Below are 27,358 nucleotides of genomic sequence, written 5' to 3'. Positions count from 1 at the left end.
GAATGCCTACCCAAGAGCCTGGCGGGGAGCTAAGTCATTGAGTATGCAAGGCAGAGATTGATATTAAGGGAACCAAGAGATAGGGGTTGGTGGAGGAACTTGGTCCTGAGTAAAAATAGAAGCAATGATTTGATTGAATGGTGCAGTGGGCTTCTGTTTTATTGCTTTTGTGGGTTGGCAGATTTTCCATCTGGGTGAGTTGGGAAGATGGGAGGCATGAGTGCAGAATGCTCATTAACAGGTCAAAGAAAGATCTATTTACACAGGAGTGGCGAGAGTGGAGTGCAGCATGGAGTAGTTGATGCAGAAAGCATTAATGTAGGTAAGAGGAGATTTCAGTCAAATGAAACCACACAATATAGCAGCAGAGCAGAAAGGAACCATTAAAGCAGCAGCATGTGGAATGTAAACACTCGTATGCAAAGGCTGACTTTCACAACCAAAGGACATGCCAAAATACTTGTCACCCTATTAAGTGTTTTATGAAGTAGTTGTAATACAAGTGAAATGACAGCCAATTATCACGTAGGAAGATTCTATCACAACACCTCAATGCGTCATTAATGAGATGTTCTTTTTATTAGGGACGATGGTTGAATACTAATTATTGGCCAAGAGAACTTGCAATTTGGAATCTTTTGTGACTGTTGAGAGGTAGCTGAAAAACAATGCATTTGATCTCAAGTATTCCTCCATCACTGCACTAAAGCATCACTCTCCATTTTTGTGCTCAACTTTCTGAAGTGGGAATAGAAACCACAAATTTCATTTGACTATCATATCACAGCAGACAAATAACACTGGGTCTTAATTCTGAGAAGCAAAAGAAAAAGTGAAGCTGACAAAATAGCAGCAGATAACTGGGATTGAAGCGCAAAGGTTTCTCCCTTTCAGTTAACATGGAAAATAAAATGTTTTTCCACTGATACAAATCAAAAGGTTTATTAAGTGAAATTGAGTTGTGTCTCTTCCAAGCATCTTTGATGTACCATATATACTCGTGTAAAAATCGATACAGTGTAAAAGTCGACCCCTTATTTTTTGCCCCGACTGCTCACTTATCGAATCTCCCGATTCCTTCAACGTGGACTCTTGCCTAGGCCCCAGCTGCTCGTCCATCAGATCTCCTGATATGTCGACCGTAGACTCTCACTTAGGCCCTATCTGCCCACCCATTGGAGCTCCTGACGCCTCAACAGCAGATTCTTGCCGAGACCCAGCCACCTGCCCATCTGACATCCTGATACTTGCCTAGGCCCTGACCGCCTGCCCATCGGCGTTCCCAATGCCTTGAATGTGGACTTACCACATGGTCTCAGCCACCTGCCCACAAATTGGAGCTCCTGATGCCTCAGATGCAGACTTACCACCTGGTCCCAGCTGCCCACCTGCCTATTGGAATTCCTGATGCCTTAAACAATTCAGGTACTTACCGCAGTCAAAAGTAGTATCCATGTAATAGTCGACCCCATAAATTTAATGTTAAAAAATTGTCTAAGAATTTGGTATATGCAATATCGGGAGGTTCAAAGTTGAAAAGTTTGGATTGATTGTCAGATTACGTACATGACATCTCATACAACCCTGAGAATCTTTTTCCTGTGGGCCAGACAGAATTTCTACTTATCGGTAGTGCAAAGAACTGAACTCAATAAAAGCTATATACATAAAAGAGAGAAATGTAAACAAGAAGGCTGTAAAACAAACTACACAATGCATTAAATCAATATTAAATAATAAATAATGCACGAAGTTAAGAGACAAACAATTGAATTTGTCATTGAGGAGTCTGATGGTGGAGAGGCAGCAGCTGTTCCTGAACCTGGTGGTGTGAGTCTTGTGGCACCTCTACCTCTTTCCTGATGGCATCAGCAAGAACAGAGCATGTCAGAGCGTAATCACTTTATTTAAAATGCTGGTAGGGTAGAACAATTTTTAAAACATTGATCATTTAACAGCAGCATATTAATTTGATGATAATTGCTATTATTCTGGGGACTGCCATTGCCACAGCTGTGTATTCGCTTTTTCTAATTATCAATGGTGGGGTAATATTCACTGCATGCTGGTTATTTTTACTCTTCTTTGAAAAGAAGGAAGTGCTTGCAACTAAATAAAGTTTTTCCAAATCTTAGGATGTTCGGATGCTTTTGCTACTATTGAAATACTTCTTCCCAAAATGGAATTGGGAACCGATTCATGGTTTTCTGAAAAGTGAATGTGTCAGCCCTCATGCCCAAAAGATTTCCCTCAAAAAATATCACGAAACTGGCCAAAATACCACTTGAAACAATGTTAGGGTGAATTAATCCCAGAAACAACCACTAAAACACGACTCACACCAAGCACTTGGATGTAAACTAGTGTCACTTTTAAGTGTAGTGATTGTAAAATTGCAACCAATGTTATGACAGCACCAGCAAACCAGATTCAAATCCGGTGCTTTCTATAAGGAATTTGTATGTTCTCCCTGTGTCTCCATGTGTGGGTTTCATCTGGGTGCTCTGGTTTTCTCCCATGCTCTAAAGACGCGCAGGATTAGTAAATTAATTGGTCTTATGGGTGTATTTGGTCAACGTGGGCTTGTAGGCCGGAAAGGGCTGTTACCATACTCTATTTATAAATGTAAAAAATTAAATTAATTAAAAAAAATAAAGGCATGCACCCTTTGGTGGCCAGCCAGAAAAAAACACATACTATATCTACCAAGGAGGATAGGGAGGCTGAGGGCTGAGAAGAGGAAGATAATACCTAGATTTACTCAAAGTAAAACAAAAGTCCATTCCTGGAGGAGTGTCTTTGAGAGGGACAGGAGATTCTCCAAGGCTAGTGCTCACAGACCCTGGTGATAAATTGTATTTAAAAAAAAAACAAACTGCTGTAGGAACTTAGCATCTGTGAGGAAGAAGGAATTTTCAATATTTTGGTATTGGTACATCATAGACCAACAGCAATAAAAATTCACCAAGACAATGGTATTCTTAAAATAATATTTTTATTAATAATTTCTAATAAATCTAAACTTAATCCCAACTATGCGCAAATGTGCATGTGGATTACCCAAACTATTATAGTTTAGGCACAATTCTGAACAGACAATTCAAAGTTCAGTCTTAGAAATCCTTTGTTGAAACTCAGAACCTTTAAAAAGATGTTCAGAACTGATTATGAAATAGGTGAGGCACTGAGTCATCAGACTTCTCAAAACTCATGAATCCTTGTTGAGTTGCTTCCAAAGAAATCATATGAATGATTGTCACAACTCCCCTCTTCCTTGCGTAGGGGAAACTAAACTTATGATTTTCACATTGCTTCCACAAAACCAGGCAAAAGTTAAATGAAATTACCACTAGAATGATCATGATCCAAACACAGGAAAGATCCTGTTTCCTCTACCCATTTACGTGGGTAAATTAAAATGACATTACTCTGGTCACAGGAGATCACTGTTTCCCCCTGACAAGGAGAAAACAACAGCAGTTTCCACCTCACACAATGTTACTTCATTTCTGTTTTTCACATGACTGGCTGATTATTCTAGTAAAAACACAAAATGGTGGAAAATCTCAGCAGATCAAACAGTGTCCTTTATGTAGCAAAGGCAGAGATGCATAACTGACATTTCAGGCTTGAGCCCTTCCTCAAAGGGCTGTTTGACCTGTTGAGTTTCTCCAGTATTTTGTGTTTTTACTTCAACCATGGTGCCAACAGAATTTTGCGTTTTATGGCTGATTATTCTAATTGCTTCTTCAAATGACACAATCACATGACTTGCTTGATCAATATTGGTTCCAGTTTCAATTTTCCAAAATCATGAGTCATAAACATAATATTACTTCTCTTCTCACCAAATGTCTTTTCCTGATGTAAACAATCCAATCATTGAGAGCATTTACATGGTTTACAGCTTGGACTTAGGTTCCTCTGTGTCAGTTCAAAATGTTATTATGAAATCTGTGAGCGTTTGCATCCTGTTTCAACCCCCAAAGTAACTCACTAAAAAAAAAAGCCTACAAAAGGTATGAAACCCTCTATCAGGACTCCAATAATCTTCAGCATCAGGTTTAACTTGGTTATGGGGTTTCCATAGGTGAGAATCCCTGCAGAATTTAATGATGCCACAAGAGATGTTATTATATTAAATTTTGTTAAATAGCTAAACTTACCCTGACCTTCATGAATGCACAGAAAATGTTCAATGCATAAGCTTTGCTCCATCTAACCGCTTCACATCACACCTCCTCTCTCACTCCACGCTCTCACTCTCCACCTCCAACACAAAGATCAAGGTTCCAAAAGTCACATCATCCAAAGCTTACAATTTCATCTTATCTCTAAGGAAGGTAGGACCTTCATGTTTGGGGAGGGGGGAAGGGGACCTTCTCAAACTCAGCATCTCACTTGACTACTGTGCTCCAAGTTGGAAGATGGCAGCGCTAGTTAAGGCAAGCTCCACCCCTGGTGGGCACAGGGTTCTGCCAGGCTACAGGTGCTTCCAGCTTCCAGGAAATGGGACCAAGGGTAGAGGAGGTACAGTGAAGAGCAGACAGGTAGACACAGGGACTCGATGTCTCAGAAGGGACTTTCTTTATCTTGCAATTTGGCCATGGAGTGTGGGGGCTCAATGCAAGGCTTTGAATGTCAAGCAAAAGAAAGCTCTTCACTGTATATGTGGCAATAATAAATCTAAATTCTAAAATCTAAAATCTAAAATTCTGCTGAACAGGTCAAAGGTCTCAATGGCAGAGGGTAAAAATCAAGTAGCTTACCCATTGTAATTTTGATTGCCACCTCCTTTTTGGTTTAATAAACAATTGTCATCCTCAGTATTTTTTCAATAGGTGAATCACCAAAATGTTTATTTGAGTGCAGGCAGCCTGTTTTGTCCTCACAAGGTATCAGAAGTGGTGTCCCACCCTGAGCAGAAGGAGCTGTTGGAACAGAAAAAGAACACATGGAGCAGGAGGGAGGAGAGGGAATGATACTGAAGGCAACAGTAATTTATTTAACTTGACCCTTCACAAAGCCCTGCAGAGATTTGAACTGCAAATTAGATTAGAGGAACATGTTTCCTAGGTCTATGTTCAATTGCAGTCAAGAAATTCAGAGCAGTTGTTAGGATAGAGTATAATGTCGACACAACACTGTAGGCTGAAGACCTGTTCTGTGCAGTACATTTCTATGTTCTTTATTAACCAAGCAGCAGGAGTTGGGAATCTTGGTGTGAGAGCTTGCCAGAGGAGAGGCCAGTTCATTTGTATTGCTACAGAGGATCCAATTGAGATGCATGAACGGACTGGCTTTATGATGAAATGGCTGGAGATACCTTGTCTGGTCTGCCTGACTGTGTATAAGGCAAAAGAGTCCCTCACTATGCTTTTCAGGATGTAGCGGACCCATGACTCAGGGTCAACAATTGCTTCTTCTATTGACCTGGGTCAAGAAAAGGAAGTAGCCTTTCAGCACCCAAATTGCATTTTCATAGAGTACATTGTAAGTGTAGCATGTTGGGATGTGCTTGAAGTCATAACATGGAGTGTTAGATGACTCACTTGCATTAGGAACATCAAGGATACATTATTCATTGCGGCAGCTAACATTCAACTGAATCATGGTACACTCAATGTTCCAGCCGTCAACCACTTGGCACAGTTCCTTCAGGTAAAAGCAGCCCAACCAACCTCAAAATAACATTGCACTTAATAGCTAATATTTATGAGCCACAAAATAATATAGACACCACAGCATACAATCCTTGGGCATCAAAACCGCATAAAATTGTGAAATTATGAAAAGGGAAAATGTCTGTAATTTTAATGAAGGATCAAATGATTTTCTTAATGTATCATTTGATTTGGCTTTGATATTCAGCATTCTCAAGACACTAGTAAGGTGGGAATGCATTCTCATTCACGGCACCAGAAGCACCACATTTCACTCAGCTCACAATAATGGGGTCCCATCAATGTCCTGCACACGCCACCATTTTGTAAGAACAGCTTTCATCTAATCCTGCCAATTTCAATCTCCCATGTAAAGTGGGGGGGGGGGGTCCGAGAAAAGTCTGTTGGTTCATTTTACAACCTCCTTCCTATATCTCTGGTGTTTGTGGGAGTTCTTCTCAAAGGGGTGGACATGATATCTATTTTTAAGAGCAGAATAACCAGGGAGATTGTCATCAATTTTGCATGGGGTGGTGGGGGGAGTTTTATGAATAATGTGCCAGAAGAGCAATGCAATTGTTAATCATAAAATTCATTTTCTTAAGATAATATCAACTTCACCAATGTAAAAAATGACAAGAGCACTTAAAAACCATATAACCATTTACGGAGCAGAAACAGACCATGTTGGCCTTTCGAGTCCGCACCGGTTCACTGATTTTATGCGCCCTCTTCAGGCATTGGTCCCAGTAGATCTTCATTAACCCTTTAGACTCCAGCCATTTTTAACCTTTCATCATATATACATGAACTGGGTCATATATATATATACTTCTTTGTGTGTGGTGCGCTATTAGCCAGAATCAGACACACACAAGGTAAAGACTGTACAACAGGCTTTAATCCACAAAGATTTCCACAGAGCCAGGCTGCCTGTGGCTGCAGCAACTCTGAGTGAGGCCTCAGGAGGCCGGTGCAGGCTTATATCCTGGAGGGTGATTAACACCCGACTGGGTGGGGCTTGATCCATTCAGGCTGACTAATTGACAGCCGGCCAGGTGTTGTCCTGTCCCCTTACACTCCTGCAGGTACAGAGGTTGCCCCCTGCAGTAGGCCGATGGTGTACCACCACATTGTGTGCAAATAATCAGCCACATATCCTGCCCGCCTCAACTGGAAATGTGCAAGGGTCAAGTTAATATGTTTGAACTATACCTTAATTGCAGTTAGAGATTGAGTGATGAGTTCCCTTATTGAACCATAGCCTCAATGCAAAGGATCTCTTATAGACTTAAACCATACCTGCAATGTTTAATGTATATTGCCTTAACTATTTGGGCTCTGTCTCCCAGTTTTACGGGACTACCAACAAGCTCATATACTCCATGACCCAGTTTCCTGGTGTTCGTACTGTAAAGTGCATCTTTGCAAAAGTTGGGGTAAAAACAGCTGCTTCGCCAAATTCAACAAGTACTGGAAGTAATGGAAAGAACATTCAAAATAGTTGTTTGAGTTTCTAGGTCCATCAAGAGTATGAACAGAACAGTGACTGGCCAGATGTAATGTGGTAACAATGACTGAGCAGATCAACTAACTCTGGTTTAACCATGGACCCAGTTCATGTATATGTGATGAAAGGTTAAAAATGGCTGGAGTCTAAGGGGTTAAGACTGATAAATATTAGCCATTAAGTGCTCTTGTAATTTTTTACATTGGTGAAGTTGATATTATCTTAAGAAATTGTATTTTAAGATTAACAATTGCTTTTCTAGCACATTATTCATGAAACTTCTCTCTTCCACCCCCCCATGCAAAATTGATGACAATCTCCCTGGTTGTTCTGCTCTTAAAAATAATATATCATGTCCACCCCTTTGAGAAGAACTCCCACAAACACCAGAGATATAGGAAGGAGGCTGTATAATGAACCAACGGACATTTCTCGGACCCCCTCTTTACATGGGAGATTGAAATTGGCAGGATTAGATGAAAGCTGTTCGTACAAAATGGTGGCGTGTGCAGGACATTGATGGGACCCCATTATTGTGAGCTGAGTGAAATGCTTCTGGTGCCGAGAGATTCAGCAGCTTACATCCCACAGACCTAGAAATAGGTCACTGTTCCAATGACATAAAATGAACCTCAGTTAGATTCTCACCAGAGGTTTATCATTGCTGAATGGATTTCATTGGCTTGTAAGGTGAGCCCTTTATGCATCTCCCTACCCACTGACTGCCAATCTGATCAATATATTGTTAGGTGCTTTACTCTCAGCTGCTGTGAGGACAATGCTGACTAACTGTCATCAATATTGAGACACAAGAGCCTGCAGAAATGGAATCTGTGGCCAAAAAAATAAACTGCTGGAGGAAGAGGTTGAGCAACAACTGTGCGGGGAAAGGAATCCTCAACGCTTCAGGTCAAGACCCATCATGCCCTTGATTTTAACATTTAAGAAAAAAATGGCACAGGTACAAATGGGAAGGGTTTGGAGAGCTAGGGACTGGGTGCACGTCAGTGGGATTAGGCAAAATAATAGTTTGGCCCAGACGAGTGCTGTAATTTTCTATGAGGACTGAGAGCAAAGCAAGAAGATAGCCAGTATAAAGAGGAGAGGGGTGTGTGGTGAGACAGGGCCCAGGAGATGATAGGCGGACTGAGGATTGTCTGAATTCTGAGACTTTCAGAGATTTCCTGCTTCTGGCTCATTCTGCATATTCCTTGAAGGCCTCAGGCCTAAAACATCAGCAATATATCCTGTAGGCCCTGAAAAGACCGGCTGAGTTCCTCCAACATTCCTCCAACATTTCAGTGTGTCTTTACTACAATCGCAGCATCTACAGATTTTCATATTTCACCCAAATGATGAGGGCCTGCTTCACTAGAATCTGAGGGAGTGAAAACATTTACTGCTCTAGGAATAATGCTTGTGTACCTTCTTTTGTAGCAATCAGCAATGTTGGTAAACCCTAGGTTATGGAGAGCAACTATTTTCTCAACTGAATGTAATTGAATGAAATAACTTCTTCATTAATGTAGGGCCTCAGTAACTTCTGTGATACCTGAATAACATTACGAAACCAGGCAGAGATCTGCTGTGAGCAATTGGCAAGGGAGCATAAAGTCAATGTGAGTTTGACTCCATGGAGAATACAGTCCAGGCACAAGAGCACAGCCAAACGTCTTCCTGCTGAATGTCACCTGACATTTGTGGTGATGCCTTGAATATGTTACTCTTCAGAGAGATTGAGGTGGGATATGGGCTTCTCAAGATGCTGTGGAATTGTGTTCAACTGTACATTGATGGGCAGACTTTTGACTCAGGAATACCTTTGCCATTGCAGTGCCTCTGGTAGTGGACTAACCCCAAAACCATTGAAGCACCATTGAATGAATGCCATGGCTGCCAATTGTGAGGCAAATTTCCTCCTCATAGTCATAGCGCATTTTATGAAATTTGGATGGCATTTGAACAGCCTACAGTCTCTTTTGATGATGCCTGGGGAAGCCTCCCAATGTCAGCAATGTTCCTTAAACAGTAAGAAGATCAACAAGCATACATAATATCCTTCTTGTAGCTTTCTCTTTCAATTTGCACCAATAAGAACAGAAATGAGTGTTTATGTCATTGCATGCGTGCCTAATCCCAGGAAAATATCAGCAATACTAATGTGAACAGAATGAAGAGTTTCAGCTTCAGTCCCTCACCAGACATCGTTTCAGCCAGAAATGAACAGCAGCACACAATCTGCTCCAGATAGAGTCAAAAATGGACTGCAAAAAGGCCTTAAAACATGGTTCAAAATCTTGACTTCATTCTTTAAGTGCAGCTATAGGGAAAACAGAAGCCAACTTGCAACCAAACAGCAATGTAACAGTGATATTTGTTGAGGGATAAATAATGGTCAGGGCACTGGGGACAATACCAATGCTATTCTTCAGTATGGTGCACAGTATCGTTGATATCCACTTGAGAAAGGGGGCCTGCTGAACTTGCTTTTCATCTGATAGTGTTGCATCCAGTCAATGCGGTTTGAAATTTTAAATGTTTACATATAAATTTTTTTAAAATTTAGACAATCAGCAAGGTAACAGGCCATTTCAGCCCATGAGTCCATGCCATCCAATTTTCACCAAATTAACCTACACTCCCGGTACACTTCGAACAGTGGGAGGAAATCAGAGCCCTCGGGGAAAACCCACCCAGACTTGAGGAGAATGTACAAACTCCCCACAGAGAATGTGGGATTTGAACCCCAGTCCCAATCGCTGGCACTGTAAAGGTGTTGCACTAACCACTGCGCCATCTGAGAGTATCAGGCACAGTTATGTGCTCAGATCTGGAAGTTTGAACCCAAGGAAGGTTGCAAGTCCAACAAAGGTGATGCAGTGATTTATTGTGTTGAATTAAGAGTTTGTCCAATGAAGTGAGACTGAGTGGCATCGAACTTTGAAGAACGAGGATGATTTCACTTAAAATAAAATCAGTGGCAAGGTCAATCCTGCAAGGCTGTTTCATCTGACTGAATGGCTTCCAACTGATAAACTGGCCTTTTAGTGGCGTGATGAAATTTTTAAATTTTTTTTATTCAGAGAGTGGTGAATCTTTGGGCCTCTCCATTCCCAAGTCTTGTGGATGCACACATTTTGAGTTTATTCCAGACAGTGATTGATAGAGTTTTGAACACTCAGGGGATCACAAAATAACAAAGTGAATTTGAAGAAGTATCGAAACTGACAGAATCATGCCTGACATGAAACGAACCCAAAGAACCACATTACCTACACCTACTTTGATTGATGCAATCAAAAATGAGAGTGTATCTGTGTCAAGATAATCTTATTGTAGATCAGTCATTGTGTTCAGATCCTGTATATCCGAGTTACTGGGGTTCCGGGGGATTCTTTGTGTTGGCGCACTCCAGTGGCCATGTTCTGTTCTTTGCATCCTTGATGCATTTAGTTAATAAACTGCCTTGCTAGCCTTGAGTACAAGGTTGTTGTTGTGACACCACCCAACCAGCTGGATGTCAACATACAAAAAGTAAAGGAAGATCAAAAGGGAGTTTGAGGAAGTGGTTGAGGGAACTTGATACAATATGTTCATCAGCTTAGATTCTCTTATGTGGACTTCCATCATTTCATCATGTAGTGGTGGTTTCATTACTAATGCCACATCTGGCCTCTCTCAGATGCAGGTGTGCTCACCAGCCAGGATTCTGATTTGATTTCAGATTTATTGTCAGAGTACATACATGACATCACATACAACCCTGAGATTCCTTTTCCTACAGGTGAGGCAGGATTACCACTTATTGGTTGTGCAAAATAAAAAATGTACACTGCATAAATGAAAACAAATAAAAGAACTGTAAACAGAGAATGAGTGTAAACAAACTGACTGTGCAATACCGAGAGAACAAAAGAAAATCAATGAAGTGCACAAATAAGAGTCCTTAAATGAATCTCTGATTAAGTTTATCATTGAGAAATCTGATGGTGGAGGGGTAGCAGCTGTTCCTGAACTTGGTAATGCAAGTCTTGTGATACCTATACGTCTTTCCTGATGGCAGCAGCGGGAACAGAGCACGTGCTGGGTGGTGTGGGTCTTTGATGATTGCTGCTGTCCTCCGACGTCAGTGTTCCCTGTAGATGTACTCAGTAGTGGGGAGGGTTTTTCCAGTGATGTCCAGGGCTGTGCCCACTATCTTTTGGAGGGCTTTACACTCAGGGGTATTGGTGTTCTCATACCAGTTTGTGATGCAGCCAGTCAGCACACTTTCCACCACACCTCTGCAGAAACTTCCTCAATCTTCATGATGCCATTGATGTGTTGGGTCCAGGAAAGATCCTCCATGATAATGACTCCCAAGTACTTAAATCTGCTCATCCTCTCCACCTCTGATCCCCCAATGATCTCTTGATCTTATATCTCTGGCTTTCCTTTCCTGAAGTCAACAATCCTTAGTTTTGGTGACATAGAATGCAAGGTTTTAATCTCCATCCTCTATGCTAACTCATCCCCTTCCTTTATACAACCCACTACTGTGATATCTCGGCAAATTTGTAAATGGTGTTATCGTCATACCAAACTACACAGTCGTAGGTGTAAAGTGAGTAGAACAGGGAAGTAAGAAGACTGATAGAAATTGTGGAGAAGAAGTTCTTACCAATCTTCACTGATTATGGTCTAGAGGTGAGGAAATCCATGATCCAATTACGCAGTAGGGTGTTAACTCCCAGGTCTTGGAGTTTGCTGATCAGTTTTGAGAGAAAGATGGTGTTAAATGCCAAACTGTAGTCGACAAAGAGTATCTTGATGCATGCATCTTTGGTGTCCAGGTGTTCCAGGGCTTTGTGTGGAGCCAGTGAGATGGCATCCGCCGTAGATCTGTTATTCTGAAAGGTGAACTGGACTGGATCCATGTCACCGCACAGACAGGAGCTGATATGCCATCAACAGTCTTTTAAAACATTTGATGCAAGTGCTACTGGTTGATAGTCGTTAAGGCAGGTTACCACTAACTCTTTGTGTTATAGTGTCTGATTAATCACAGCTGGAGATGGCAGATTGTTCCTGCAATTCCATCTGTTCACCTGTTCCCCACAGCCCCTAGGCCAGATGCATATTGAAGTTAATTCTGCAACAGACAAGAACGATTTGTGATGTTTAGCCATATGTTCTTCATTTTAATTATCACTTCCACTTCCAAGACTATTTTATCATAATTTCAGGGAGAAGAAAAAATAATATGCAACATTTTTTGCTACCAAATGCTTTCTTCGCAAGGTTTGACAAAAATCCAGGACAGCACATTACCAAAAGATTGCAGCAGGGAATAAGGACACTAGACCCATCAATTCCTTGCAAGGACACTCGCTCTCCTTTGCTCTGGTGTCTTTTTCCTTTCAAGTCCTTGTCGAATTCCTTTGAATGCTACAACTAGATCTGCTTCCATTATTTCCCTTGGCAACACATTCCAGGTCTTAACCTTTCGCTGCTTAAAAAAAATGTTTCCTCGTATTCACTTCTGTTTCTTTTCTTTGTCCTCTGGTTCTTAATCCTTCCGTGAAAAGACTTTCTATGTCTACTTTTAAATGCTTCTATCAGATGCTTTGTCTATCTTCCCTGTTTTAAGAAGAACAACCCTGGCCTTTGCAGAATGTCCATGTAAATAAAGTCCCCCAATCAATGGAATAATTCAAGCCAATCTCTGTGGCATTTTTCCTGAAGTGCAATGAGCAGAACTGGATGCAATATTCTTGTGCCATAAAAATCCATCATGATTTTCTTTGCCTTATTCTCAGCACCTACATTCACAAAGCCCAAGGTCCTTCTTCTTTCGTAACTATTTTCTTGACCTGCCAGGTTGCTTTCCATGATTTATGGCACAAGTGGCAAAAACTGTTATCAATTGCTTGGGGAGTTTTTCTTCCAGACAAAAGTCTTTTAAAAAAAAAACAATAGGTCTGCTTAAACATTGGATCAGCATATTCTGATCAAAATGGTTCTTGCATTCCTTAAAGTCCCTCTAGTAATGTATGAAACCTAGTTCGGCCAAGCAAATTCCAAAAGAGACAGGTGGTCTGTTTAGTTATCCATGATTGTGTGATAAATGTGGGCAGAAAACTGGGAAGAACCCCATTGCTCTTTAAAGCTTCAGTGTAGCTTTTTAATATTTTTAAGGTACTTTGAGGGACCTATTTAAATGGAAGTGGTGGGCATAGTTGTTTTTAGTGCAGTGGAATACAGTTGACATCCAAAGATTATCCCCCCTTCCCCTCCCCCCCTCCTTCCCCTTCCATACCCAGTAGTCCCAAGGTCACTTTCACAAGTAAGACAAAGAAATGTCTGACGTTGTCTGCGAACCAGCTTTCTCCCAGTGGTTAACTCAGAGTTTAGTGGCCTTTAGAACACACAACATAAAGTAGGACTGACCCAATGGAATCTTCAATCCTGATCAGCATTCAAAAAGACCACGTCATACTTTTTAAAAATTATTTAATCAACTGTGGCTGATTTGAATGAATTGACATACTACTGAATGCGCAGAGTACTGTCTTCATCCTCAGGAAAATAGTCCGCATCTGTGAGGTGAAGTCTGAACTCAGTGAAACCAGGACAAATGTTGGCCATCCATCTTTCTGGGGTGAGTATCAGCACCTCCTCTGCTCCCCAACTCCTAGGATGTTTTGTCCATTGTTTTCTAGCCTGCTCATCTCCTGGATAAGCCATTCTCAACCTTTTTTTTTGCCTATGGCCCCTCCCCTTGTGGACTCTGCTCAAAGTTTATGGTGAAGGAGTCATGTTTAGTTACCTTCTTCCGTACTTCTACTGTCTACATAAAAAAATACAAAAGCATAAAGAAAACTTAAATGTGCTGTGGCCCCCAGTGGTTCATATGCCTCTATTGAGAATGATTGGCCCAGATGCTCCAATGAGCAGTAATGGATCTTCTTGAACCATGATGCTCCACATAGCAAAGACACCCAAATGCTGTTACATTAGGAATTCTAGGATTTTGGATGATGAAGGAATGGCCATGCACATTATGTTCAAGGTGGATTGTGTGATGGAATACTTGGGAATGTTTTTGGGAGATAAATTGGTAAAATTAGAGTAGGTTACATACACACACTTTAAAACAGATCTTATTTGAAATACTGAAAAGTTCATCCATAGAAACTATGGAGAACATTTCACAAGTAGATGCTAATTGAAATGATGTCATGAAATGAATGGACTATTGTCTGGGAAGAACAACCAGAACCAAGTTATCTGTTTTGGACCTTTTTGCAAGGCTTTTGACCTCTCTGCAAAGTGCTCACTCAGAGATCATTGAGAAGTTATTGTTTACCTAAAACAACAGATGGACCAAAAGACTGACTCCTATTGTTTGCAGGAGAAGGTCAGGAGTTTTGCAAGTGAGAGAGAGAAGGACCCACTGCTGGCAGTTTGAATTTCAGTTAGAGAGAGAGACAGAAAGGAGTCTTTGACTGTGTGTGACACAGAAAGCTGTAACAAGCCAGGAGATGCTTTTGGAACTGAAACAGAAGCTCCAGAGTGGTGGATGGCTGGAAATGCTATCTATGTTTGTCTTGGAATAAGTGGAACAGAAAGGAACTCTGTAGTAGCCTGAAAGAAAGAGGTTATCATCTGGAGAACCCTAACAAGGCAAATTCCATTAGCAGGACATTGAGGTGACTAATGGTGGTACCTCAGTTGTGGAAATCCTGGAACTACACATCTCTCTCTGCAAACCTACAAGAACCTTCCTGGTTCTTCCTGGTAACCATTTACCTTTTGAGCACCAAAGTCTGGTGAATTTTATACATGTTAAATTCTGTGCACAGTATAAGAATTGACTGCAACCAGTGAACTTGGAAGAATGAAAAGTGAGATTGGACTGTGAACCAAAGAATTTTTCTTAAATTTACACACACATTACATACACGTGCGCTTAGAAATAGAAGGGAGTTAAGTTATTTAAGTTAATAATGATAATTTAAAGTTTGATTCTGTTTTCATGTTTAAAGATAATTAAAAACAACTTTTGTTTAAGTAACTATTTGTCGTGTTGAATATCTACTGCTGCTGGGCTTTGGGATCCTTTGGGTTCGTAACAATTGGGGCAGGGAGGAAAACCTAGAGGGGATTTCCATGTTGTTAATGGTCTTATTCTGCTTTAAAGACCTCAGGTTTGGAAAATGCTGTTGCAGGTACTTCCTTTGATGTCAGATGGCAAGGGACTTCCATATGGTGCATATTTTCGATGCCAAAAGGTGGAGGATATGAGGAAGGGAGAGGGGGGGGGGGGAAGGAAAGCTTCAGGTAAATATAAATGGAAGGGTAAACACCACAATTAATTCACCTTCCTTACATCATTAAAGGGAAGACAAACAAGGTTCAATGGGCAACACCGGAGCAAGATGCAATAAGGAACTGGAACCTAGTTGCCCAGCCTAAAGACAAGAGATCTCACCAATGTGTTCTGGGTGCAAGTTGGATCAAGAATGAAAGCGGATGAAACATTCTGATTTAGGTCAGGTCAAGCCATGTCAGCTCCTTTCAGTATTTTATTTAGGTATGTGTCTTCTGTTCTTGATCAATATTTAATGTTACATCCTCAAACAGATCAATAACACACTTGAGGTTGTTTTCTTGATAGAGATGACCAGGCTAAGTTGAATCAAATGTTAAAAAAAACATATTAAGGCCTGGGACTTGGGTTGAGTTTGCCTCAATTGTGCTCAGGCTATGATTTTCACTTCAAACCCAAGGAGACCTCAAAAGGAGGATATAAAATCCAATAAGAAAATTAACAGAAGGGGAATAAAAATGCAGCTCAAGAATATGGTGCTTAAACTGCATACCAACAAACTGCCAGGCTGCATGGACAAAGGTCAAGGCATGACGCGAAGCAGATCTGAATATCAACTGAGGATTCATTTTGAGCTTATTAGTGGAATATATTGTTCTCAAAGGAAGCTTATTTATAGATTGTTCATTGTGCTGTGTCTCACTCATTGCCTCTTGCTCAATCACATCCGAGTAAGTAGTTATACTGGAATGTTTTCTGACTGATTCACAATTTGTTTCATTATTGAAGGCTCTGTTACAGCCTGCCACCACAGATTGTGTGCCTAGCTCCTAGTAATCCCAATTTTATTAAGGTGACAGCAGTGAAGCTGAACCATCAGAGATTTTGCCATGCACTGGACCTTCCAGCACTAGATTAAGCATGTCACATCGCACATCACTTGCTCTCTCAGGTGACATTAATGATCCCACAGCATCTACTTTAATGTGTGAGGGCAGTCTCCCTGGTGACCTGGGACAATATTTAGCACTCTCATCCAACCTAAACAACCCATATTGTTGCAGTCTTTGACAGCGACTTTGGACGAGTTGGCTTCTAGGTGACAATAATGTCAGTAAATAGGTTTCAAACAGTACTTAACTGACAGCAAACCATGTTGGAAAGTTCTGAGGATGCGAGGATTCCTGCACAAAGTATTTCTTCATCAAAATGTGAATTTTAATATGACAACTCACAGACGTTGGGTTTAATGTGTATTGAATAACAATGAAATGCTTCCAATTCATTCACATCTAGTTTATGACCACCCAAGGAGAGGCAAAAATAACCGTGAAATTCCACTCTCCTTCCAAGGCAATCAAAACCAGTCCAGATCACATGAATTTTTGCCTTATGATGTTGCCACAAAACACCAAATTTTATGACTTGCTCATGACAATAAATTTTGATTCTGATATCCCGGTAAAGGACACGATACAATAGAAAAACAATAAACATTCGTCAGTGCAGAAATTTCATAACTTCTTTCATTCCTGATCCTGAAAAATTGAATCAATTGTACAATTTGGAAATAATATTACTATAGGCAAAGTTATCAAATCTAATGGCAACATTTGACAGGACAAAAGTAAATTCTATTAACAGTAAATGCAATGTCTAATTATTCAAACAACATTTGCCTTAAATAGCAAGATTCTACCAACGTTATTAGAAAACTTTCTCTGCAAGCTTCAACAATTAGTATTCCGGTGACATCACATAGAACCTGAGATTCTTTTTCCTGCGGGCAAGGCAGAATTACCACTTATTGGCAGTACAAAAAGAAAACCGTACACAGCATGTACATGTAAACAAATAAAGAACTGTAAACTGATAACAAATGTAAACAAACTGGGCAATACAGAGAGAATTTTAAAAATCTATAGAGTCCTTAAATGAGTCCCTGATTGAGTTTGTTGTTGAGGAGTCTGATGGTGGAGGGAGAGCAGCTGTTCCTGAACCTGGTGGTGTGAATCTTGTGGCATCCATACCTCTTTCCTGATGGCAACAGTGAGGAAGGAGCTGTGCTGGGTGATGTGGATACTTAATGATTGCTGCTGCTCTCCGACAGCAGCGTTCCCTGTAGATGTTCTCAATAGTGGGGAGCATTTTGCCTGTAATTGTACTAACAATAACCACACCAGCAGTGCAGGTATAAGACAGCTTTAATAAACTAATATGTACACTAAGAGGTCTCGTCTCTCTGCAAGACAAACCTGGAAGGCTGGACTGTAGCTTTGGACTGCTTTATATACAAGGTCACCGGGTTGACCCCTGGTGACCTAGTGGTGTAATTACATATCACCACAGTGACATCCTGGGCTGTGTCCACTATGTTTTGGAGGGAATATTGGTGTTCCCATACCAGACCATGATGCAGCTGGTCAGCACCCTTTCCACCACACCTATGTGGATATTTATCAGGGTTTCTGGTGTCATACCAAACCTCCGCAAACTACTGAGGAAGTAGAGGTGCTGCCATGCTTTCTTCACAATGCCATTGATGTGTTGGGCCAGGAAAGAGTCATGCCTAAAATGACACAAAATAGTCCCACAAAATGATTTTATTTCAGCACAGTGACAAATAATTAGATGTATAAGATTGATTCCAGATACTTACATCAGGAGATGAAGGGAAAAATGAACGCTTGTGGCTTATCTCCATTCTAGGTGAGGGGGAGGGGGTGGTCATACAGAGGGAGGCCAGTGCAATCGAGTTAACATAAAATCCATTCACTTAACAATTTGTAAATATCAGAAACAAAGAAATGCTGGTGTCCAGTAGAAAATTAAACAAAAATGTGAAATTTTCCAAGACAATTATTACAAGATAGTACTGGCAAAAGATGAGTATTGATGAGGGCTCTCAAACCATTATGCCATTGTTTAAAATGATATTGCAGCATTTTTTTTTATGGTCAGGACAAAGATTCTCAACTTGACATCTCACACGAATAACGGCACCTCCTCCAGTGCGTCTCCCTCAGTACTGCCTGGTTATCAAAATGGGAAATTGAAACCACAACCCTCTGCCTCGAATGCAACATCAGTGAAATAGCAGGTGGGTAATTTGTCATTGCAGATAATTTGCAGGGTTGTTGGGAAAGAGCAGAGGGATGGGATGACTGGATTTGCTGGCAAGAGGCAATGTGCCAATTTACCTTTTCACACTGCTTCCAAGTGGCACAGGATATGTTTCCTAGGTGATCATATCACACATTTAGCCTCTTCCCTCTCAATGCTGGGTTCTTCCATGTCTCCCTGAACTTAGTTACTTTGATCTTTGTTCTTCTGATCCGCAGTAAATCACGTAAACCTGTAGACACCGTGGTTGAAGTAAAGGTGGAAAACTTAAGTGCATAAAGGACACTGCTACATAAAGGACACTGCTACATAAAGGACACTGTTTGACCTGCTGAGCTTCTCCAGCATTTTGTTGTTTTGCTTCTGATCTACATATTGCTACTTTGATACACTTACTCAATGTGATGCAAGGGTTAAAAGCAATTAAAATGCAGTTGGCACTTTACAGAACTCAAGCCCTGAGAGAAACAAAAATCTTGTTTGGGAAAGTACAGGATTGCTTGAGAAAACAGAAGTAAATCTTTGGGCCTTAGGCCTTGAGGGAGATGAGGTAGACTTTATGAGAAGGAGAAGAGGAAAATGAGCTTTGTGGATGTGTTGGCTTTGTAGTATATTGACAGATTGGGGGGGGGGAGGGGGGAAAGTGTGGGCTTTTGCATGTAGTTTGGCCAATCAAAATGTGGGTTATGAGCCATTGGACTTCTGCCTGGACCAATCACGATTGCTGCCAAAGACCCTCGCATTCTCAAGACGAGGCATCGCCTGTGTGCAGTTCCTGATGTGCAGTCAATTTGATGTGAGACTCATTGTTTCATTGATATATGTTATTTGTTAATTAGTATATTGTAGTTTTAGTTGTTCTTTAATAAATACATCAATTATTCTTCAGTTATGTTTAAGTATTCTTTCTCTATCACTGACTCAAATCCTTGGAACCTGTTTGTACTGTTACTACAATTCCACCAGCTGTTATGTGTAAATTTATTTTATCAGACCACCCACATTTTCACCCAAATCATATATATATTACAAACAGAAGCACTGATCCCTGTGGAACACCACTGGTCAAAGAACTCCACCAGAATAATACCCACTCGCTGCTACTCTTTTTCTTCCACAGCCATCTACCATATTACCACGTCTTAATCTTCTGGGACAGTTAATGATCTGAGACTTTATCAAATGCTTTACTAAAATCCACTGACCACATTCTCCCAACCCTCATCAATCAATTGCATTACCCCTTCAAAAACAAGTTTGTGAGACGTGAACTCCCCCAAACAGAGCCATGCTGATAATCCCTAATAAGTCCACACCTTTCCAATTGTAAATAACACCAGTCCCTGAGGATATTCTCCAATAATTTCTCTACCACTGGTGTGAGGCACACTGTCCTTCTTAAACAAAGGCTAAAAAAAAAAGTGGGTACGTTCCAGTCATCTAGGAACTCACCTGCTTAGCAAACATCAGGGAAGTGGATGCACATTGAATGAGTTGGATGTTTATTGTGGAAGGATGGCCAAGAGATCATTGGAGTAGTTGATCTGTGTAAGGTAAAACATCATGAGATGGGAATGTGTAGGGAGTTACCCTGTACAGGGCAGTAACAAGAAGGGGAGGTGTCCTTGTACTCCTGTTAGGTAAAACATCATGAGATGGGAATGTACAGGGCTGTAACAAGATGTGAATGCATCCTTGTACTTACAAGATAAGAGAGACATTGATGGATTGAGAGGCAGGAAGCTAGCAGGGAAAGGATAGCAACAGTTTTAGTCATTGGACAAGTAATGATATGATGATGTTCTAAGCACATATCCAAGGGTATAAAAAATCACCATTTTGCTGATAACGGCAGAATGCATTCTCCGACTAACCTGGTTGGTCGCAAGTGTTACAATCCGGTAATAAAGAACAAAGAACCCTGATTTCGACTCAGCCTGGTGTTTGTCTCACTCATTCATGAACAAAGCAGACCTAACATCTGCCACAGATGAGTGGTCTTTATAATGGAGAGGATGGAGCTTTGAGGGGGATGTAGTCAAATGTACAATGTGAAACTGCAAGCCAATGGGTTTACCTTATCACTATGGCCAGGGAAGGCATGGATTTTCTGTATATTTCATCGAAATATACAATAGAATCATAATATTGTTTTGGATGTTAAAGCGCTCTGGATCTCCACTTTCAGAACATTATTCACCATTAACATCTCCATTAACTGTTGTAAATGGTTGAAATTTGCTCAGTTATTAATGTTTCTCTTTATTCCCTTCCAATTCTGACTTAATTGCACAAATCTTTGCAACTCAGCTGGGAAGATGCCAACTCTTGATACAGGAGCATCAAAATCAGGAAATTCTTTGCTAATCCTTTTCACCTTTCTCAGTCTTCCTTTGATATTCCTTAAAACTCACCTCTTTTCTCACCTGTCCAACTGTCATGAACATATAAAAATAAACTGCAAATGCTAGAAATCTGAAATAAAAACAGAAACTGTGACAAAAGCCAAGGACTGAAAATATTAACTCGGTTCCTCTTTGCAGAGAGATTAAAGCACCTCCTGTTATTTTTTTGTCGACCATGTTACCTATCTTCCTGTTAAATTTTATTTCTTAAGGGCCTTCATAGGCCTCAAAGAATTGTTTTTGGACCCTTTCCATCCAGCATAGAGTACCTTTGACTTCCTCTAATCAGAATTAGAATTTATTGTCTTGAACATGTCACGAAATTTATTGTTTTGTGGCAGCACCACATTCATAATAAACTAGCTTACAAAATAAATAAAATCAGTGTTAAAAAAAAAGAAAATGTAAGGCAGTGTCTTTGATCATTCAGGAATCTGATGGCAGAGGGGAAGAAGCTGTCTCCTCGTGCTGCTGAGTGCTCGTCTTCAGGCTCCTGTACCTTTTTCCCGATGGTAGCAGAGTGAAAAGGGCATAGGCTTGCTGGGGGGGGGGGGGTTCCTTGAGGATAAAAGCTGCTTTCTTAAGACACCTTGTAGATGTCCTCGATGGAGTTGCAGGCTGAATTAACAACCCTGTGGAATTTCTTTTCCTCAAAGAGATGATACAGGAGCATCAAAATCAGGACTGCTAAGATGGGAAATGGCTTCTTCCTGCAGGCTGTGAGATTGATGAATGGTATCCTTGAACCAAGTAAATATTCCAAAATATTCAGACAAGTACGATTTTGGATAAGTGAATTTTAAGGTTGACTGAAACTCACTCTTCCAATCCCTACATTAAGAATACACCATTTAAATCACAAAAAAGTGCAAAATGTAAAGTAATTTGAAAAAAAAATCCATATTGTACTCTTCAATTATGTAAAGTTCACTTTGAACAGGTAATTCCCAAAATTTAAATTTGAACCCAGTCGCTGGCACTGTAACAGCATTGCACAAGCCTCTGCTCTAACCGTGCTGCCGTCATTATTAGCCCCCTCCCCCAAGTTTGCAGATAAAGCCTTACTGATTTTCTTAATACTAATAAAGATAAGGACTCTTTCTTGACAGGGATAGGGAGACACTTTGGGAGAATCACCCAAACAGCGGCCAACATCGCTGGCTCTTCATCCTGGGTGCTGCCATTTAATTGCAATGCAAACAGATGCTGCAGGCGGGGCATGATCAGGGCACTCCACTGGCTGAATGTTTGCTCCCATCTTCACAAAGGGGTTATGCGTTGCTTTGAAGAATATTTACTTTTACATGAACACCTTCTGCACAATAACAACTCGACTCACTCCACACAAGTGTAGTGGAAGATTCTAACCTATTTTTTAACCTGTTTTTTCTTAATTTCCAGCTCTTGGTTTTGCAGAGCTGAGAACCTTTTTTTTAAACTTGCAGCTTTGGGTTCTGCAAGGCTGAGAACCTAATTGTTTTTAGAATCAGCAGACATAAGCAAAATTCCACCGAGGGGCCAGAGATGCTTTTATCTGAAGAAAGGACATCTGTGTACCGAGAACATTTAATCTTCCTGCTTGTTTTGGTCACAGACTGTCAGAGGCCTAGCCTTGACGCAATGTTTTGGTCACAGACTGTCAGAGGCCTAGCCTTGATGCAAAATAAACCATTTATTCAAAGTGATAAGCTATGAATAAGCAGTTTTTGGGTAATATAAGCCATGGTCCTGCTGCTGAAGGGGGTGGAAACGTCTCTCAGCAAGAAGAACTTCTAGAGTCCAACCAACGTCCTGGTTGGGGGAGGTAGAGAAGCTGCTACTGCCACCCTGACAACCTACTACATGTGTGCGGTCGTTGCCTCGCTTCGGCAGTTGGGACCAGTCCAGGCGTTGATAAGTATAATTGGGAAGGGCTTGCATATTGTAGTTTGAAATCAGCTTTAGATTTAGTAATAAAGATTTGTATAAACTGAAGTGCTCTCGGCGTGTGTCTCTGTTTTCTTTCGGTAGCTTAAACAGTGTGACCAATCTAAAACGAACAAAGTGAGAGGTACAAGTTTACCAGAACAATTGGCTTAGTCAGCAGGATTGGTCTCGAGATGTTTCGCCGAAAGAAAGAGGTGAGCCCTGAGCAGTTCTTGATTCCGGGATGGACTTCCAAAGACGATGGGTTTGGCATGTTGGCCAATACCCTGTCTTTGTTGGGACCACCCATTAGTTGGGATGAGAGGTTAGATCCATCAAGTGTGCCTCTGGGAGAGTGGGTTGCCACTCTCCTTCGAGAAAGTAAATTTCCTGGTTAAAAAGGGGATGCTGACGGACGGTTTTTGGCTGCTGGCCACAGCCTTACGCCGCTCCGTTCAGCGTGAAGCAGAATCCCAGCACAAGAGAGAGCAAATAGAGGAGGAGATAGAAGCCATGCGACAACGCTATTCCATGATGAGCGAGATTGTTCGCACCAGTCAGGACCGAGCCAAAGAATGGGAGGATAAGCATGTCCAAACGATCTGCAGTAATATTAAACTCCGGCAGCAGCGCTGTGCAGATAAGGAAAAGCAAAGGGTAGAACCCGATCCACATCATATTCGTGCCATGATAAGGAATGGCGATGATCCTGATGTAATTGATGATTGGGACGGGAATATCTGGTATGATGACAATGGTAATAATGCAGATACTCCTCGGCATGTGCCTGATGTACTCCCCTCTCCACCCGCTGTTCATGCCCACCCTGTAAGGCAGCAGACTTCCCAAACAGACGGAGACAGAGAGGGGTGTGATGTAATGGTAGAGATTGAAGGGATAGATGCTCCGGCCTCCCAAGCGGACCCAGGGGAAGGTACCAAAACCCCTGCTTATGCTCTATGCCACCCCCCATCTACGGGATGGCCTCAACCTCCTCCCCTAGACTGGGTGGAGGACCCTGTGGGCCAAAGTGAGAACAGGGGTCGGAAGCCGTCAATGATGCGTGACTTCTCTATAAAAGAGATGGCCGTCATTGGAGATCGATTTAGGCAAAAGGCGGGAGAAACTCTGGCAGCCTGGCTCCTGCGTGTTTGGGAGCAAGGAGGGGGTAATGTATATTTAACCTCTGAGGAATTGTTGGGATTAGGAACATTGACTACTGATATCCGGGTCACTGCTGAGTTACGTGGTAGAAGGAGAGGAGTGGATTACTTACTTGCCACTCTAGGGGATGCTCTGTTACGAGTATACCCGTCACCAGTAGATTGGGATTTACATTTGCAGAACAATTGGGGCACCCCAGAGGAGGGTATAGCAGTAATTCGTCAACAGGCCCTTGGCTCTGCCTTGTATGCAGGGTGTTTGAGGCTGTGGGGACATGGGGGGAGCCCTGATGAAGAGATATTCACAGCCAGAATGCATACCCGATTGGTTCGTTCCGCCCAACCCACTGTACGGGGACTGGTTCTGTCCGTAACTCGTCCACTAATTGGGCACCCTGTGTCTGAGGCGGTGCTCGCCTTATCTGGGCTTAGAGAATTAGAGTTGGGAGGTAAAATCCACTCACGTTCAGCCCAGATTAAATCAGACAAGCAGGATGAAAAGAGAGGGTCTGCTGCTAATAACGGACCGACAAGAAAGGACCTTTTTCTAACCTAGTTAAAGTTAGGCGTACCTAAAAGTGATATTGATGGGAAACCTACTGCGATCCTTTATGCCCTTTATAAGAGGAAGGCAGGGGAACATCATTCCCAGCTGTTGAGTCCTCCTGGCCCAGCTGTGCCTTCTGTTCCCACTGCTGCTCCTATTGAGCCAGCTTCTCTTGCTCCAGTTACCCGTGATGAGATACAACAATTGGTTAAAAAGGCTCTAATGGATAATAGTAGCATGTGGTCCTGGAAGCCCCCGAAGAGACTGACGACAAGAAAGGACCTTTTTCTAACCTTGTTAAAGTTTGACGTACCTAAAAGTGATATTGATGGGAAACCTACCTCGGTCCTTTATGCCCTTTATAAGAGGAAGGCACGGGAACATCATCCCCAGCTGTTGAGTCCTCCTGGCCCAGCTGTACCTTCTGCTCCCACTGCTGCTCCTATTGAGCCAGCTTCTCTTGCTCCAGTTACCCGTGATGAGATACAACAATTGATTAAAAAGGCTCTTATGGATAATAGTAGCATGTGGTCCTGGAAGCCCCCAACCCCTACTAAGGCATGAGGGTGCGGGCGGGATTCCCGTGTCTAATCCATTGAGATATGGCAGATACACGGGGACCCACGGCCCTACATACCGTTAACAATCCATTGGGGTGGGGGTAATGACCGCCAATATTTGGCCTTGGTTGATACCGGTGCGGAGCACTCGGTGATTCCTGATTACCCCAACCTCTGGACTGGACCGACATTTCGGATAGAGGGGATGGGAGGAGCGATCACCCTGGCGAAGGAAATAAAAGTCCGCGCCACAGTGGGTGATGGCCCTTCTCCTGTATGGTTACATGCCCTGGTGGCTGCCACTGACGAGTGAATCCTGGGTATCAATATGTTGGCCGGTACGGCCCTTAATACTTGCCAAGGGGGATTTGCATTTGGAATTCAGACTATTACAAAAAGACTAGTGGTGGGTCGAGCTAAGTGGGATACTGTGATGGTGCCTCCCCCCACGAAACTAGTATGCATTCCACAGTATCGTCTCCCTGGAGGGCAGGAAGAGATTACTGCCACCATCGATGCTTTGCAAGAAGAAGGGGCAGTGAGGCCCGCAACGTAGCCCTTTAATAGCCCTGTTTGGCCGGTCCAGAAGCCGGATGGCTCCTGGAGAATGACAGTTGATTATTGTTTTTTGAACAAACATGCCCCACCACTTGCTTTGGCAGTTCTGGACATTTTTACTCTTATCGAAAACATTGCTACTGGGAACTCGGGAACATGGTATGCTGTCATTGACTGCTATCGCCTTCTTCAGTATTCTTATCGCTGAGGCCTTTACCTGGAAGGGGCGCCAGTATACCTTCACCTGCCTCCCTCAGGGCTATGTACACTCTCCCACTATTTGCCACAGCCTAATTGCCCGTGACCTGGAGACGGTGCCAGTATCGCCTTCCCTCTCAATTCACCATTATATTGATGATGTGAGGATCCAAGGGGCCACAGAAGAGATGGTTCAGGAAGGTTTGGAGATTGTCCAAGATACCCTGATGCAAAGAGGGTGGGCCATTAATCCTGCCAAGGTACAGGGCCCATCCCAGACAGTTATTTTCCTTGGAATTCAGTGGCATGCTGGAGAACAAGTGGTTCCCGTTAAAATTCACAATAAAATCGCAGACTTGGCCACTCCTACTAACAAACAAGAGACCCAGCGTTTCCTGGGATTATTGAGATATTGGCGACGCCATATTCCACACTTGGCATTGCTTTTACGTCCTCTGTATAAGGTTACCCGAAAAAAACCAGACTTTGTATGGGGTGACGATCAGGAAAGGGTGTTCCAGTCCGCCAAGCAGGCTATTCTTCAGGCCCTGCCCATTGCTCCCCGCATCCCAGATACCCCCTACGAACTACAGGTCTCCGTTACTGATGATGTGGCCTGCTGGAGCCTCTGGCAGAAACAAGAGGGTTGCCGAATCCCGCTGGGATTCTGGTCACGTACCAAGCCTGAGGCTGCAACTCGTTATTCTGCTTTTGAACAACAGTTACTAGCCTGTTACTGGGCCCTGCTGGAGACTGAAAGAATGACAGGTGATGCAGATGTTCAATTGAGACCTGCACTTCCAATAATGAATTGGGTTCTGGCTAATGATGCTAATCTAAAGATCGGGCGGGCGCAGCAGTCTTCTATTGTTAAATGGAAGTGGTATATTCAGAGTCGTGCAACCAGAGGGCCTGAAGGGGTGGGCTGCATACACGAACAGGTGGCTGATCTTCCGTCTCGTCATGAGGACGTTGAACCTGCCTTGCCCCCTCCTTTACCCCCTTCACCAGTTCAGTGGGGTAAACTATATGATTTTCTCACTCCAGCAGAACAAGAGGATGCCTGGTTTACTGATGGTAGCAGCCGATGGGTGCAAGGAAAGCAAAAGTGGAAGGCAGTGGCTTACCATCCCAAGTCAGGAACTCACTTATCAGAGGAGGGGGATGGTGGCTCCAGTCAGTATGCTAAGTTGAAGGCAATCACTTTACCACTATATCCCCATGATCACCCTCTTTGCCTGTTTACTGATACCTGGGCTGCGGCTAATGGACTTGTAGTATGGATGCCTGATTGGCAAAAGAATGACTGGATGATACATGACCGTCCAGTGTGGGGCAAAGAGCTGTGGCAGCTGTTGTGGGATGCTTCCCACCACCGTGAGATAACTGTGTATCACGGTGATGCCCATACTAAT

The 27,358-nt window shown here is 42.3% G+C and overlaps 2 long non-coding RNA genes across 2 annotated transcripts in view; one reads left to right on the top strand and one right to left on the bottom strand.

The window, feature by feature from the left end:
* Positions 1–4,210: 4,210 nt before the first annotated feature.
* The window catches only part of LOC138741899 (uncharacterized), a 38,960-nt gene continuing 15,812 nt past the window's right edge, over positions 4,211–27,358 (bottom strand). The window contains exons 2-4 of the long non-coding RNA XR_011343867.1: positions 18,685–18,839; positions 4,770–4,931; positions 4,211–4,270 (exon numbers count right to left, since the gene is read on the bottom strand). This is a non-coding gene — a long non-coding RNA (uncharacterized lncRNA). The remainder of the gene's footprint in view (positions 4,271–4,769; positions 4,932–18,684; positions 18,840–27,358) is intronic.
* Positions 15,582–19,192, top strand: LOC138741900 (uncharacterized). The gene is made up of 3 exons (XR_011343869.1): positions 15,582–15,748; positions 18,446–18,584; positions 18,826–19,192. It is a non-coding gene; the product is annotated as an uncharacterized lncRNA (long non-coding RNA).

This window comes from Narcine bancroftii, chromosome 8 (assembly GCF_036971445.1).
Source record: "Narcine bancroftii isolate sNarBan1 chromosome 8, sNarBan1.hap1, whole genome shotgun sequence".
NCBI lineage: Eukaryota > Metazoa > Chordata > Chondrichthyes > Torpediniformes > Narcinidae > Narcine > Narcine bancroftii.
This window is presented reverse-complemented; position numbering and strand designations above follow the sequence as displayed.